Below are 14,606 nucleotides of genomic sequence, written 5' to 3'. Positions count from 1 at the left end.
CACAGTCACACGTGTTCCGGAATTCTGAGTGTGGGGAGGTTCCGTCTTCCCTCTGCAGCACCCGGGTTCTCCTAGGAGCCTTTCGGGTGTCTTCCCACATTCCATCACTTTGCGGGCTGCCGGTGAAAGGAGGGGGTTGGGCTGGAAAATCAGGTAGCATCTTGTGCCTCCCCATGGACAAGGGAGGTAATTAGCGGACTTCCCCCTGCCAGGGAACACCTGTGACACCAGGCAGCTGCGTGGAGGGCGGCCCCGAACCTCCCCCACACAGTCACCCGTTTTCAGGAATTCTTAGTGTGGGGAGGTTCCGTCTTCTGTCTGCAGCACCCGGGATCTCCTAGGAGCCCTTCGAGTGTCTTCCCCGAATCCCTCCCACTGCGGGCTGCCGGTGAAAGGAGGGGGTTTTGCTGGAAAAGCAGGTAGCATCTTGTGCCTCCCCATGGACAGGGGAGGTAATTAGCGGACTTCCCCCTGCCAGGGAACACCTGTGACACCAGGCAGCTGCGTGGAGGGCGGCCCCGAACCTCCCCCACACAGTCAGCCGTTTTCCGGGATTCTGAGTGTGGGGAGGTTCCGTCTTCTGTCTGCAGCACCCGGGATCTCCTAGGAGCCCTTCGAGTGTCTTCCCCGAATCCCTCCCACTGCGGGCTGCCGGGGAAAGGCGGCTGTTGGGCTGGAAACTCAGGTAGCATCTACTGCCTCCCCATGGACAGGGGAGGAAATTAGCGGACTTCCCCCTGCCAGGGAACACCTGTGACACCAGGCATCTGCGTGGAGGGCGGCCCCGAACCTCCCCCACACAGTCAACCGTGTTCCGGAATTCTGAGTGTGGGGAGGTTCCGTCTTCTGTCTGCAGCACCCGGGATCTCCTAGGAGCCCTTCGAGTGTCTTCCCAGAGTCCCTCCCTGTGCGGGCTGCCGGGGAAAGGAGGGGGTTGTGCTGGAAACGCAGGTAGCATCTAGTGCCTCCCCATGGACAGGGGAGGTAATTAGAGGACTTCCACCTGCCAGGGAACACCTGTGACACCAGGCATCTGCGTGGAGGGCGGCCCCGAACCTTCCCCACACAGTCAGCCGTGTTCCGGAATTCTGAGTGTGGGGAGGTTCCGTCTTATATCTGCAGCACCCGGGATCTCCTAGGAGCCCTTCGAGAGTCTTCCCCGAGTCCCTCCCAGTGTGGGCAGCCAGGGAAAGGCGGGGGTTGGGCTGGAAACGCAGGTAGCATCTAGTGCCTCCCCAAGGACAGGGGAGGTAATTAGTGGAATTCCCCCTGCCAGGGAACACCTGTGACACCAGGCAGCTGCGTGGAGTGCGGCCCTAAACCTCACCCACACAGTCACACGTGTTCCGGAATTCTGAGTGTGGGGAGGTTCCGTCTTCTGTCTGCAGCACCCGGGTTCTCCTAGGAGCCTTTCGAGTGTCTTCCCCCAGTCCCTCCCTTTGCGGGCTGCCGGGGAAAGGAGGGGGTTGGGCTGGAAAAGCAGGTAGCATCTTGTGCCTCCCCATGGACAAGGGACGTAATTAGCGGACTTCCCCCTGCCAGGGAACACCTGTGACACCAGGCAGCTGCGTGGAGGGCGGCCGCGAACCTCCCTCACACAGTCAGCCGTGTTCCGGAACTCTGAGTGTGGGGAGGTTCCGTCTTCTGTCTGCAGCACCCGGGATCTCCTAGGAGCCCTTAGAGTGTCTTCCCCGAATCCCTCTCACTGCGGGCTGCCGGTGAAAGGCGGGGGTTGGGCTGAAAACTCAGGTAGCATCTAGTGCCTCCCCATGAACAGGGGAGGTAATTAGCGGACTTCCCCCTGCCAGGGAACACCTGTGACACCAGGCAGCTGCGTGGAGGGCGGCCCCGAACCTCCCCCACACTCAGTCGTGTTCCGTAATTCTGAGTGTGGGGAGGATCCGTCTTATGTCTGCAGCAACCGGGTTCACCTAGGAGCCCTTCGAGTGTCTTCCCCCAGTCCCTCACTGTGCGGGATGCAGGGGAATGGCGGGGGTTGGGCTGGAAAAGCAGGTAGCATCTTGTGCCTCCCCATGGACAAGGGAGGTAATTAGCGGACTTCCCCCTGCCAGGGAACACCTGTGACACCAGGCAGCTGCGTGGAGGGCGGCCCCGAACCTCCCCTACACAGTCAACCGTGTTCCGGAATTCTGAGTGTGGGGAGGTTCCGTCTTCTGTCTGCAGCAACCGGGATCTCCTAGGAGCCCTTCGAGTGTCTTCCCAGAGTCCCTCCCTGTGCGGGCTGCCGGGGAAAGAGGGGGTTGTGCTGGAAACTCAGGTAGCATCTAGTGCCTCCCCATGGACAGGGGAGGTAATTAGCGGACTTCCACCTGCCAGGGAACACCTGTGACACAAGGCAGCTGCGTGGAGGGCGGCCCCGAACCTCCCCCACACAGTCATCCGTGTTCCGGAATTCTGAGTGTGGGGAGGTTCCGTCTTCCCTCTGCAGCACCCGGGTTCTCCTAGGAGCTTTTCGAGTGTCTTCCCCCAGTCCCTCACTGTGCGGGCTGCCGGGGAAAGACGGGGGTTGGGCTGGAAAAGCAGGTAACATCTTGAACCTCCCCATGGACAAGGGAGGTAATTAGCGGACTTCCCCCTGCCAGGGAACACCTGTGACATCAGGCAGCTACGTGGAAGGCGGCCCCGAACCTCCCCAACACAGTCAGCCGTGTTCCGGAATTCTGAGTGTGGGGAGGTTCCGTCTTCTCTCTGCAGCACACGGGATCTCCTAGGAGCCCTTCGAGTGTCTTCCCCGAATCCATCCCACTGCGGGCTGCCGGGGAAAGGCGGGGGTTGGGCTGGAAACTCAGGTAGCATCTAGTGCCTCCCCATGGACAGGGGACGTAATTAGCGGACTTCCCCCTGCCAGGGAACACCTGTGACACCAGGCAGGTGCGTGGAGGGCGGCCCCTAACCTCCCCCACACAGTCATCCGTGTTCCGGAATTCTGAGTGTGGGGAGGTTCCGTCTTATGTCTGCAGCACCCGGGTTCACCTAGGAGCCCTTCGAGTGTCTTCCCCCAGTCCCTCACTGTGCGAGCTGTCGGGGAATGGCGGAGGTTGGGCTGGAAAACAGGTAGCATCTTGTGCCTCCCCATGGACAAGGGAGGTAATTAGCGGACTTCCCCCTGCCAGGGAACACCTGTGACACCAGGCAGCTGCGTGGAGGGCGGCCCCGAACCTCCCCCACACAGTCAGCCGTGTTCCGGAATTCTGAGTGTGGGGAGGTTCCGTCTTCTGTCTGCAGCACCCGGGATCTCCTAGGAGCCCTTCGAGTGTCTTCCCCGAATCCCTCCCTCTGCGGGCCGCATGTGAAAGGCTGGGGTTGGGCTGGAAAAGCAGGTAGCATCTTGTGCCTCCCCATGGACAAGGGAGGTAATTAGCGGACTTCCCCCTGCCAGGGAACACCTGTGACACCAGGCAGCTGCATGGAGGGCGGCCCCGAACCTCCCCCACACAGTCAGCCGTGTTCCGGAATTCTGAGTGTGGGGAGGTTCCGTCTTCTGTCTGCAGCACCCGGGATCTCCTAGGATCCCTTCGAGTGTCTTCCCCGAATCCCTCGCACTGCGGGCTGCCGGTGAAAGGCGGGGGTTGGGCTGGAAACTCAGGTAGCATCTAGTGCCTCCCCATGGACAGGGGAGGTAATTAGCGGACTTCCCCCTGCCAGGGAACACCTGTGACACCAGGCAGCTGCGTGGAGGGCGGCCCCGAACCTCCCCCACACAGTCAGCCGTGTTCCGGAATTCTGAGTGTGGGGAGGTTCCGTCTTCTGTCTGCAGCACCCGGGTTCACCTAGGAGCCCTTCGAGTGTCTTCCGCCAATCCCTCACTGTGCGAGCTGCCGGGGAATGGCGGAGGTTGGGCTGGAAATGCAGGTAGCATCTTGTGCCTCCCCATGGACAAGGGAGGAAATTAGCGGACTTCCCCCTGCCAGGGAACACCTGTGACAACAGGCAGCTGCGTGGAGTGAGGCCCTAAACCTCACCCACACAGTCACACGTGTTCCGGAATTCTGAGTGTGGGGAGGTTCCGTCTTCTGTCTGCAGCACCCGGGTTCTCCTAGGAGCCTTTCGAGTGTCTTCCCCCAGTCCCTCCCTTTGCGGGCTGCCGGGGAAAGGAGGGGGTTGAGCTGGAAAATCAGGTAGCATCTAGTGCCTCCCCATGGACAGGGGAGATAATTAGCGGACTTCCACCTGCCAGGGAACACCTGTGACACAAGGCCGCTGCGTGGAGGGCGGCCCCGATCCTCCCCCACACAGTCATCCGTGTTCCGGAATTCTGAGTGTGGGGAGGTTCCGTCTTCTGTCTGCAGCACCCGGGATCTCCTAGGATCCCTTCGAGTGTCTTCCCCGAATCCCTCGCACTGCGGGCTGCCGGTGAAAGGCGGGGGTTGGGCTGGAAACTCAGGTAGCATCTAGTGCCTCCCCATGGACAGGGGAGGTAATTAGCGGACTTCCCCCTGCCAGGGAACACCTGTGACACCAGGCAGCTGCGTGGATGGCGGCCCCGAACCTCCCCCACACAGTCAGCCGTTTTCCGGAATTCTGAGTGTGGGGAGGTTCCGTCTTATGTCTGCAGCACCCGGGTTCACCTAGGAGCCCTTCGAGTGACTTCCCCCAGTCCCTCACTGTGGGGGCTGCCGGGGAAAGGAGGGGGTTGGGCTGGAATAGCAGGTAGCATCTAGTGCCTCCCCAAGGACAGGGGAGGTAATTAGTGGAATTCCCCCTGCCAGGGAACACCTGTGAAACCAGGCAGCTGCGTGGAGTGCGGCCCTAAACCTCACCCACACAGTCACACGTGTTCCGGAATTCTGAGTGTGGGGAGGTTCCGTCTTCTGTCTGCAGCACCCGGGTTCTCCTAGGAGCCTTTCGAGGGTCTTCCCCCAGTCCCTCCCTTTGCGGGCTACCGGGGAAAGGAGGGGGTTGGGCTGGAAAAGCAGGTAGCATCTTGTGCCTCCCCATGGACAAGGGACGTAATTAGCGGACTTCCCCCTGCCAGGGAACACCTGTGACACCAGGCAGCTGCGTGGAGGGCGGCCGCGAACCTCCCCCACACAGTCAGCCGTGTTCCGGAATTCTGAGTGTGGGGAGGTTCCGTCTTCTGTCTGCAGCACCCGGGATCTCCTAGGAGCCCTTCGAGTGTCTTCCCCGAATCCCTCTCACTGCGGGCTGCCGGTGAAAGGCGGGGGTTGGGCTGGAAACTCAGGTAGCATCTAGTGCCTCCCCATGGACAGGGGAGGAATTTAGCGGACTTCCCCCTGCCAGGGAACACCTGTGACACCAGGCAGCTGCGTGGAGGGCGGCCCCGAACCTCCCCCACACAGTCAGCCGTGTTCCGGAATTCTGAGTGTGGGGAGGTTCCGTCTTATGTCTGCAGCACCCGGGATCTCCTAGGAGCCCTTCGATAGTCTTCCCCGAGTCCCTCCCAGTGCGGGCATCCAGGGAAAGGCGGGGTTTGGGCTGGAAAAGCAGGTAGCATCAAGTGCCTCCCCATGGACAGGGGAGGTAATTAGCGGACTTCCCCCTGCCAGGGAACACCTGTGACACCAGGCAGCTGCGTGGAGTGCGGCCCTAAACCTCACCCACACAGTCACACGTGTTCCGGAATTCTGAGTGTGGGGAGGTTCCGTCTTCCCTCTGCAGCACCCGGGTTCTCCTAGGAGCCTTTCGAGTGTCTTCCCACAGTCCATCACTTTGCGGGCTGCCGGTGAAAGGAGGGGGTTGGGCTGGAAAATCAGGTAGCATCTTGTGCCTCCCCATGGACAAGGGAGGTAATTAGCGGACTTCCCCCTGCCAGGGAACACCTGTGACACCAGGCAGCTGCGTGGAGGGCGGCCCCGAACCTCCCCCACACAGTCACCCGTTTTCAGGAATTCTTAGTGTGGGGAGGTTCCGTCTTCTGTCTGCAGCACCCGGGATCTCCTAGGAGCCCTTCGAGTGTCTTCCCCGAATCCCTCCCACTGCGGGCTGCCGGTGAAAGGAGGGGGTTTTGCTGGAAAAGCAGGTAGCATCTTGTGCCTCCCCATGGACAGGGGAGGTAATTAGCGGACTTCCCCCTGCCAGGGAACACCTGTGATACCAGGCAGCTGCGTGGAGGGCGGCCCCGAACCTCCCCCACACAGTCAGCCGTTTTCCGGAATTCTGAGTGTGGGGAGGTTCCGTCTTATGTCTGCAGCACCCGGGTTCACCTAGGAGCCCTTCGAGTGACTTCCCCCAGTCCCTCACTGTGGGGGCTGCCGGGAAAAGGAGGGGGTTGGGCTGGAATAGCAGGTAGCATCTTGTGCCTCCCCATGGACAGGGGAGGTATTTAGCGGACTTCCCCCTGCCAGGGAACACCTGTGACATCAGGCAGCTGCGTGGAGGGCGGCCCCGAACCTCCCCCACACAGTCAACCGTGTTCCGGAATTCTGAGTGTGGGGAGGTTCCGTCTTCTGTCTGCAGCACCCGGGATCTCCTAGGAGCCCTTCGAGTGTCTTCCCAGAGTCCCTCACTGTGCGGGCTGCCGGGGAAAGGAGGGGGTTGTGCTGGAAACGCAGGTAGCATCTAGTGCCTCCCCATGGACAGGGGAGGTAATTAGCGGACTTCCACCTGCCAGGGAACACCTGTGACACCAGGCATCTGCGTGGAGGGCGGCCCCGAACCTTCCCCACACAGTCAGCCGTGTTCCGGAATTCTGAGTGTGGGGAGGTTCCGTCTTCCCTCTGCAGCACCCGGGTTCTCCTAGGAGCTTTTCGAGTGTCTTCCCCCAGTCCCTCACTGTGCGGGCTGCCGGGGAAAGATGGGGGTTGGGCTGGAAAAGCAGGTAACATCTTGAACCTCCCCATGGACAAGGGAGGTAATTAGCGGACTTCCCCCTGCCAGGGAACACCTGTGACATCAGGCAGCTACGTGGAAGGCGGCCCCGAACCTCCCCAACACAGTCAGCCGTGTTCCGGAATTCTGAGTGTGGGGAGGTTCCGTCTTCTCTCTGCAGCACACGGGATCTCCTAGGAGCCCTTCGAGTGTCTTCCCCGAATCCATCCCACTGCGGGCTGCCGGGGAAAGGCGGGGGTTGGGCTGGAAACTCAGGTAGCATCTAGTGCCTCCCCATGGACAGGGGACGTAATTAGCGGACTTCCCCCTGCCAGGGAACACCTGTGACACCAGGCAGGTGAGTGGAGGGCGGCCCCTAACCTGCCCCACACAGTCATCCGTGTTCCGGAATTCTGAGTGTGGGGAGGTTCCGTCTTATGTCTGCAGCACCCGGGTTCACCTAGGAGCCCTTCGAGTGTCTTCCCCCAGTCCCTCACTGTGCGAGCTGTCGGGGAATGGCGGAGGTTGGGCTGGAAAAGCAGGTAGCATCTTGTGCCTCCCCATGGACAAGGGAGGTAATTAGCGGACTTCCCCCTGCCAGGGAACACCTGTGACACCAGGCAGCTGCGTGGAGGGCGGCCCCGAACCTCCCCCACACAGTCAGCCGTGTTCCGGAATTCTGAGTGTGGGGAGGTTCCGTCTTCTGTCTGCAGCACCCGGGATCTCCTAGGAGCCCTTCGAGTGTCTTCCCCGAATCCCTCCCACTGCGGGCTGCATGTGAAAGGCTGGGGTTGGGCTGGAAAAGCAGGTAGCATCTTGTGCCTCCCCATGGACAAGGGAGGTAATTAGCGGACTTCCCCCTGCCAGGGAACACCTGTGACACCAGGCAGCTGCATGGAGGGCGGCCCCGAACCTCCCCCACACAGTCAGCCGTGTTCCGGAATTCTGAGTGTGGGGAGGTTCCGTCTTCTGTCTGCAGCACCCGGGATCTCCTAGGATCCCTTCGAGTGTCTTCCCCGAATCCCTCGCACTGCGGGCTGCCGGTGAAAGGCGGGGGTTGGGCTGGAAACTCAGGTAGCATCTAGTGCCTCCCCATGGACAGGGGAGGTAATTAGCGGACTTCCCCCTGCCAGGGAACACCTGTGACACCAGGCAGCTGCGTGGAGGGCGGCCCCGAACCTCCCCCACACAGTCAGCCGTGTTCCGGAATTCTGAGTGTGGGGAGGTTCCGTCTTCTGTCTGCAGCACCCGGGTTCACCTAGGAGCCCTTCGAGTGTCTTCCGCCAGTCCCTCACTGTGCGAGCTGCCGGGGAATGGCGGAGGTTGGGCTGGAAATGCAGGTAGCATCTTGTGCCTCCCCATGGACAAGGGAGGTAATTAGCGGACTTCCCCCTGCCAGGGAACACCTGTGACAACAGGCAGCTGCGTGGAGTGAGGCCCTAAACCTCACCCACACAGTCACACGTGTTCCGGAATTCTGAGTGTGGGGAGGTTCCGTCTTCTTTCTGCAGCACCCGGGTTCTCCTAGGAGCCTTTCGAGTGTCTTCCCCCAGTCCCTCCCTTTGCGGGCTGCCGGGGAAAGGAGGGGGTTGAGCTGGAAAATCAGGTAGCATCTAGTGCCTCCCCATGGACAGGGGAGATAATTAGCGGACTTCCACCTGCCAGGGAACACCTGTGACACAAGGCAGCTGCGTGGAGGGCGGCCCCGATCCTCCCCCACACAGTCATCCGTGTTCCGGAATTCTGAGTGTGGGGAGGTTCCGTCTTCTGTCTGCAGCACCCGGGTTTTCCTAGGAGCCTTTCGAGTGTCTTCCCCCAGTCCCCCCCTGTGCGGGCTACCGGGGAAAGGCGAGGGTTGGGCTGGAAAAGCAGGTAACATCTTGAACCTCCCCATGGACAAGGGAGGTAATTAGCGGACTTCCCCCTGCCAGGGAACACCTGTGACATCAGGCAGCTGCGTGGAGGGCGGCCCCGAACCTCCCCAACACAGTCAGCCGTGTTCCGGAATTCTGAGTGTGGGGAGGTTCCGTCTTCTGTCTGCAGCACCCGGGATCTCCTAGGAGCCCTTCGAGTGTCTTCCCCGAATCCATCCCACTGCGGGCTGCCGGGGAAAGGCGGGGGTTGGGCTGGAAACTCAGGTAGCATCTAGTGCCTCCCCATGGCAGGGGACGTAATTAGCGGACTTCCACCTGCCAGGGAACACCTGTGACACCAGGCAGCTGCGTGGAGGGCGACCCCGAACCTCCCCCACACAGTCAGCCGTGTTCCGGAATTCTGAGTGTGGGGAGGTTCCGTCTTCTGTCTGCAGCACCCGGGATCTCCTAGGATCACTTCGAGTGTCTTCCCCGAATCCCTCGCACTGCGGGCTGCCGGTGAAAGGCGGGGGTTGGGCTGGAAACTCAGGTAGCATCTAGTGCCTCCCCATGGACAGGGGAGGTAATTAGCGGACTTCCCCCTGCCAGGGAACACCTGTGACACCAGGCAGCTGCGTGGAGGGCGGCCCCGAACTTCCCCCACACAGTCAGCCGTGTTCCGGATTTCTGAGTGTGGGGAGGTTCCGTCTTCTGTCTGCAGCACCCGGGTTCACCTAGGAGCCCTTCGAATGTCTTCCCCCAGTCCCTCACTGTGCGAGCTGCCGGGGAATGGCGGAGGTTGGGCTGGAAAAGCAGGTAGCATCTTGTGCCTCCCCATGGACAAGGGAGGTAATTAGCGGACTTCCCCCTGCCAGGGAACACCTGTGACACCAGGCAGCTGCGTGGAGGGCGGCCCCGAACCTCCCCCACACAGTCAACCGTGTTCCGGAATTCTGAGTGTGGGGAGGTTCCGTCTTCTGTCTGCAGCACCCGGGATCTCCTAGGAGCCCTTCGAGTGTCTTCCCCGATTCCCTCCCACTGCGGGCTGCCGGTGAAAGGCTGGGGTTGGGCTGGAAAAGCAGGTAGCATCTTGTGCCTCCCCATGGACAAGGGAGGTAATTAGCGGACTTCCCCCTGCCAGGGAACACCTGTGACACCAGGCAGCTGCGTGGAGGGCGGCCCCGAACCTCCCTCACACAATCAGCCGTGTTCCGGAATTCTGAGTGTGGGGAGGTTCCGTCTTCTGTCTGCAGCACCCGGGATCTCCTAGGATCCCTTCGAGTGTCTTCCCCGAATCCCTCTCACTGCCGGCTGCCTGTGAAAGGCGGGGGTTGGGCTGGAAATTCAGGTAGCATCTTGTGCCTCCCCATGGACAGGGGAGGTAATTAGCGGACTTCCCCCTGCCAGGGAACACCTGTGACACCAGGCAGCTGCGTGGAGGGCGGCCCCGAACCTCCCCCACACAGTCAGCCGTGTTCCGGAATTCTGAGTGTGGGGAGGTTCCGTCTTATGTCTGCAGCACCCGGGATCTCCTAGGAGCCCTTCGAGAGACTTCCCCGAGTCCCTCCCAGTGCGGGCAGCCAGGGAAAGTCGGGGGTTGGGCTGGAAACGCTGGTAGCATCTAGTGCCTCCCCATGGACAGGGGAGGTAATTAGCGGACTTCCCCCTGCCAGGGAACACCTGTGACACCAGGCAGCTGCGTGGAGTGCGGCCCCGAACCTCCCCCACACAGTCAGCCGTGTTCAGGAATTCTGAGTGTGGGGAGGTTCCGTCTTCTGTCTGCAGCACCCGGGATCTCTTAGGAGCCCTTCGAGTGTCTTCCCTGAATCCATCCCACTGCGGGCTGCCGGGGAATGGCGGGGGTTGGGCTGGAAACTCAGGTAGCATCTAGTGCCTCCCCATGGACAGGGGACGTAATTAGCGGACTTCCCCCTGCCAGGGAACACCTGTGACACCAGGCAGCTGCGTGGAGGGCGGCCCCGAACCTCCCCCACACAGTCAGCCGTGTTCCGGAATTCTGAGTGTGGGGAGGTTCCGTCTTATGTCTGCAGCACCCGGGTTCACCTAGGAGCCCTTCGAGTGTCTTCCCCCAGTCCCTCACTGTGCGAGCTGCCGGGGAATGGCGGAGGTTGGGCTGGAAAAGCAGGTAGCATCTTGTGCCTCCCCATGGACAAGGGAGGTAATTAGCGGACTTCCCCCTGCCAGGGAACACCTGTGACACCAGGCAGCTGCGTGGAGGGCGGCCCCGAACCTCCCCCACACAGTCACCCGTGTTCCGGAATTCTGAGTGTGGGGAGGTTCCGTCTTCTGTCTTAGCACCCGGGATCTCCTAGGAGCCCTTCGAGTGTCTTCCCCGAATCCCTCCCACTGCGGGCTGCCGGTGAAAGGCTGGGGTTGGGCTGGAAAAGCAGGTAGCATCTTGTGCCTCCCCATGGACAAGGGAGGTAATTAGCGGACTTCCCCCTGCCAGGGAACACCTGTGACACCAGGCAGCTGCGTGGAGGGCGGCCCCGAACCTCCCCCACACAGTCAGCCGTGTTCCGGAATTCTGAGTGTGGGGAGGTTCCGTCTTCTGTCTGCAGCACCCGGGATCTCCTAGGATCCCTTCGAATGTCTTCCCCGAATCCCTCTCACTGCGGGCTGCCGGTGAAAGGCGGGGGTTGGGCTGAAAATTCAGGTAGCATCTAGTGCCTCCCCATGGACAGGGGAGGTAATTAGCGGACTTCCCCCTGCCAGGGAACACCTGTGATACCAGGCAGCTGCGTGGAGGGCGGCCCCGAACCTCCCCCACACAGTCAGCCGTGTTCCGGAATTCTGAGTGTGGGGAGGTTCCGTCTTATGTCTGCAGCACCCGGGATCTCCTAGGAGCCCTTCGAGAGTCTTCCCCGAGTCCCTCCCAGTGCGGGCAGCCAGGGAAATTCGGGGGTTGGGCAGGAAACGCAGGTAGCATCTAGTGCCTCCCCATGGACAGGGGAGGTAATTAGCGGACTTCCCCCTGCCAGGGAACACCTGTGACACCAGGCAGCTGCGTGGAGTGCGGCCCCGAACCTCCCCCACACAGTCAGCCGTGTTCAGGAATTCTGAGTGTGGGGAGCTTCCGTCTTATGTCTGCAGCACCCGGGATCTTCTAGGAGCCCTTCGAGTGTCTTCCCCGAATCCCTCCTACTGCGGGCTGCCGGGGAAAGGCGGGGGTTGGGCTGGAAACTCAGGTAGCATCTAGTGCCTCCCCATGGACAGGGGAGGTAATTAGCGGACTTCCCCCTGCCAGGGAACACCTCTGACACCAGGCAGCTGCGTGGAGGGCGGCCCCGAACCTCCCCCACACAGTCAGCCGTGTTCCGGAATTCTGAGTTTGGGGAGGTTCCGTCTTATGTCTGCAGCACCCGGGTTCACCTAGGAGCCCTACGAGTGTCTTCCCCCAGTCCCTCACTTTGCGAGCTGCCGGGGAATGGCGGAGGTTGGGCTGGAAAAGCAGGTAGCATCTTGTGCCTCCCCATGGACAAGGGAGGTAAATAGCGGACTTCCCCCTGCCAGGGAACACCTGTGACACCAGGCAGATGCGTGGAGGGCGGCCCCGAACCTCCCCCACACAGTCAACCGTGTTCCGGAATTCTGAGTGTGGGGAGGTTCCGTCTTCTGTCTGCAGCACCCGGGATCTCCTAGGAGCCCTTCGAGAGTCTTCCCCCAGTCCCTACCATTGCTGGCTGCCGGGGAAAGGCGGGGGTTGGGCTGGAAACGCAGGTAGCATCTAGTGCCTACCCATGGACAGGGGAGGTAATTAGCGGACTTCCCCCTGCCAGGGAACACCTGTGACACCAGGCAGCTGCGTGGAGGGCGGCCCCGAACCTCCCCCACACAGTCAAACTTGTTCCGGAATTCTGAGTGTGGGGAGGTTCCGTCTTATGTCTGCAGCACCCGGGATCTCCTAGGAGCCCTTCGAGAGTCTTCCCCGAGTCCCTCCCAGTGCGGGCAGCCAGGGAAAGGCGGGGTTTGGGCTGGAAAAGCAGGTAGCATCTAGTGCCTCCCCATGGACAGGGGAGGTAATTAGCGGAATTCCCCCTGCCAGGGAACACCTGTGACACCAGGCAGCTGCGTGGAGTGCGGCCCTAAACCTCACCCACACAGTCACACGTGTTCCGGAATTCTGAGTGTGGGGAGGATCCGTCTTCCCTCTGCAGCACCCGGGTTCTCCTAGGAGCCTTTCGAGTGTCTTCCCCCAGTTCCTCACTTTGCGGCTGCCGGGGAAAAGAGGCGGTTGGGCTGGAAAATCAGGTAGCATCTTGTTCCTCCCCATGGACAAGGGAGGTAATTAGCGGACTTCCCCCTGCCAGGGAACACCTGTGACACCAGGCAGCTGCGTGGAGGGCGGCCCCGAACCTCCCCCACACAGTCAGCCGTGTTCAGGAATTCTGAGTGTGGGGAGGTTCCGTCTTCTGTCTGCAGCACCCGGGATCTCCTAGGAGCCCTTCGAGTGTCTTCCCCGAATCCCTCCCACTGCGGGCTGCCGGTGAAAGGAGGGGTTTGGGCTGGAAATGCAGGTAGCATCTTGTTCCTCCCCATGGACAGGGGAGGTAACTAGCGGACTTCCCCCTGCCAGGGAACACCTGTGACACCAGGCAGCTGCGTGGAGGGTGGCCCCGAAACTCCCCCACACAGTCAGCCGTGTTCCGGAATTCTGAGTGTGGGGAGGTTCCGTCTTCTGTCTGCAGCACCCGGGATCTCCTAGGAGCCCTTCGAGTGTCTTCCCCGAATCCCTCCCACTGCGGGCTGCCGGGGAAATGAGGGGGTTGGGCTGGAAACTCAGGTAGCATCTAGTGCCTCCCCATGGACAGGGGAGGAAAGTAGCGGACTTCCCCCTGCCAGGGAACACCTGTGACACCAGGCATCTGCGTGGATGGCGGCCCCGAAACTCCCCCACACAGTCAGCCGTTTTCCGGAATTCTGAGTGTGGTGAGGTTCCGTCTTATGTCTGCAGCACCCGGGTTCACCTAGGAGCCCTTCGAGTGACTTCCCCCAGTCCCTCACTGTGGGGGCTCCCGGGGAAAGGCGGGGGTTGGGATGGAATAGCAGGTAGCATCTTGTGCCTCCCCATGGACTGGGGAGGTAATTAGCGGACTTCCCCCTGCCAGGGAACACCTGTGACACCAGGCAGCTGCGTGGAGGGCGGCCCCGAACCTCCCCCACACAGTCAACCGTGTTCCGGAATTCTGAGTGTGGGGAGGTTCCGTCTTCTGTCTGCAGCACCCGGGATCTCCTAGGAGCCCTTCGAGTGTCTTCCCAGAGGCCCTCCCTGTGCGGGCTGCCGGGGAAAGGAGGGGGTTGTGCTGGAAACGCAGGTAGCATCTAGTGCCTCCCCATGGACAGGGGAGGTAATTAGCGGACTTCCACCTGCCAGGGAACACCTGTGACACAAGGCAGCTGCGTGGAGGGCGGCCCCGAACCTCCCCCACACAGTCATCCGTGTTCCGGAATTCTGAGTGTGGGGAGGTTCCGTCTTCTGTCTGCAGCACCCGGGTTCTCCTAGGAGCCTTTCGAGTGTCTTCCCCCAGTCCCTCCCTTTGCGGGCTGCCGGGGAAAGGCGGGGGTTGGGCTGGAAATGCAGGTAGCATCTTGTGCCTCACCATGGTCAAGGGAGGTAATTAGCGGACTTCCCCCTGCCAGGGAACACCTGTGACACCAGGCAGCTGCGTGGAGGGCGGCCCCGAACCTCCCCCACACAGTCAACCGTGTTCCGGAATTCTGAGTGTGGGGAGGTTCCGTCTTCTGTCTGCAGCACCCAGGATCTCCTAGGAGCCCTTCAAGAGTCTTCCCCCAGTCCCTCACTGTGCGGGCTGCCGGGGAAAGGCGGGGGTTGGGCTGGAAACGCAGGTAGCATCTAGTGCCTACCCATGGACAGGGGAGGTAATTAGCGGACTTCCCCCTGCCAGGGAACACCTGTGACACCAGGCAGCTGCGTGGAGGGCG

Source organism: Camelus bactrianus, unplaced genomic scaffold (genome assembly GCF_048773025.1).
Source record: "Camelus bactrianus isolate YW-2024 breed Bactrian camel unplaced genomic scaffold, ASM4877302v1 HiC_scaffold_41, whole genome shotgun sequence".
Lineage (NCBI taxonomy): Eukaryota > Metazoa > Chordata > Mammalia > Artiodactyla > Camelidae > Camelus > Camelus bactrianus.
The sequence above is the reverse complement of the archived record's forward strand: the minus strand, read 5'-3'. Positions refer to the sequence as shown.